This window comes from Nematolebias whitei, chromosome 12 (assembly GCF_014905685.2).
Source record: "Nematolebias whitei isolate Nwh7 chromosome 12, NemWhi1, whole genome shotgun sequence".
Lineage (NCBI taxonomy): Eukaryota > Metazoa > Chordata > Actinopteri > Cyprinodontiformes > Rivulidae > Nematolebias > Nematolebias whitei.
The window spans coordinates 23,153,846-23,156,265 of NC_056509.1; positions in this window are offsets into that span (position 1 = coordinate 23,153,846).

A 2,420-nucleotide genomic window follows, 5' to 3' on the forward strand; every position below is an offset into this window, starting at 1 on the left:
GGGGGGGCGGGTCTGCGGGCCCCCGCGTCCACTATTGGGCATTCTTTTGGAGAAATCTGGTGGTGGTGGGCGTGCTTGCACGGGTGTTTGGATTCAGGTGCTTTGACAGATGCACGCTAGGTTGGGTAGTGGTGGAAGCTAGATGATTCCTTGTGCGATGTCGAATGTTTCATGGTGATATTGGGGGTGGCATTGTGCTGTACATGTTGTTTTGTTGTGGTGGTCTCTCGTTTTATCTATTTCTCTTTTATTATTTATTTATTCTTCTTTCTTCTCTTTCTTTAAAAAAATAATAATAAATTGAGCGATGATGATAAGTTCATTGAAACACTTCACAATGTTTCTACACTTAAACTGAGCTCAAAAAAAAAAAAAAAAAACTTTAATTTGCCTTTCTTTAACCAGGAAGGTGCCACTAAGATTAAACCTCTCTTCTGGAGAATCCTGGTCAAGAAGGAAACATTAAGGACTAAAACAGATTAATATAAGAGTTTCACTAAAAATAACAAAGAAATAATGAAAAGTAAAATGACCAATGACAAAATATTAGAAAAAGAGTTACATAATGATATCAATAAGTCTGACATTTGTCACTAAAAATTTAAAACAGCTACAAGTTTATTTTTCTGCACATAAGAGACATTTTAAAATACAAATCAAGAGACATATTCTGCTTTACAATGGAAGGATCAAGTGCCCTAAAGGGATGGTTTAATGTTTTTAGAGTGATTCTGTGGAAAAGTATGAGAAGTTATTATCTTACCTGTTGTAGATGGGTTTTTGTACAACCTCAGTTTGGAGAAAAATAGATCAATTCTGACCAGACCAGTGAATTAACATCTCAGTGAGCAAGGCCTAAACCAAAGTGAAGTACTGGCATCTTAGAGCTATTTAGTCTCAAAGATTATATCAGTTTATGTCAACACTGTTTTACAGAATTTGCATCACTTTCACACTTTGAGTACTGGAAAGTTACTAAAGAGTTCTATGTAAATAATTAAGTATTGTGGAGCTGATGGTGACGTTATTTGGCCTTGGCTTAATTTGGACTACATAATCTAATTATTCTAGTCAGAATTAAACTCTTTCTCCAAACTGATGTTGTTCAAAGATTTATCTACAACAGGTAAGATAATTGTCTAAATTTTCCACGGAACCTCACTTCAACAGATTAGAATTACCACTTTAAGAACAAAATTAAACGAGTCATGCAGTTCATAAATTTTAAAGCCAATTTTCAATTAAACTGTAAAAAGACGTTCTACAAAGCTTGAGTAGCTTGAGAAAGGTTACCACTGTAATGTAGAAAACAACTTTTGTCTTGACAAGCTGTTCAACGAGAGGTTTCTCTGAAAAAAAGAAAAACATCTACTTGAATTTCAGTTGTCAAATCACAAAGAACTGATATTATAGGGGAAGTTGTAAAACTCATAGAGAGTTTGGACATTTTTGTACACAAGTGGAACTTTGACACGAGAAGTTTGATTTATCTGACACATGTCTGTCAAACAGCAACTGGCATGATAGACCAAAAAGCTTCAGCTACGTCTCATCAGTCCCAGAATCACCAGGGCTTGTCAACATGAATTTCAGTTCTAGTATTTTTCTGACCATAGTGACACCCTCCTTGGTCTTCTTCCACAAATGCCATTGTGATTTAAATGAGAGCAATGGTGTGATCAGAAAGTGACGTATCTTAACCTTTGAGTTCTGCCTAAAATGATTTTGGAGGGTTTCATTGGCTCTTTTTCTATCATCCACATCGTCCATCTATCTGATCAACATGGGGTCGCATTTCCTTTTGCGTCCAATTCCTGGGAGGTTGGCCACAGATTCCTTTGAACTTCATACTTTTCTGGATTTTGGCAGCTGTGATCAGAGGAACATGAAGCTGCTTGAGATAATCTTGTAGCCTTTACATTTAACATAAATAGATTTTCTGTCTGAGCTCCTCAGACAGGCTTTGATTTATCTGCTCCATGTTCAGGTTGGCACACACAATAAAACCAAACGACCCAGTGACTGTTCAAATAGATGAATGAAACAAACGCTGAAGGCACCTGTGAAACCAATGAAGGTCAAACGGTTTGAAACATGACTATAAGGCAACATGTATTGTTTCTTTAAGATTACCAACATATCTGTCCATTTCATTGTGGCAAATCTCTGTAAAAAATAATCAACCATTAATTTATTTTTTGTTTGTTTATTTGTTGACTCTATTGTATACCAAAGCATTACAGATAAGACAATTGCTTTTTCACGAGAAATGAGCTGTAAGAGCACCATCAAATAAATATATACAAAATATAAATATATATATTTATTCTTTGTACTTTGTATATATATATATATATATATATATATATATATATATATATATATATATATATATATATATATATATATATATATATATA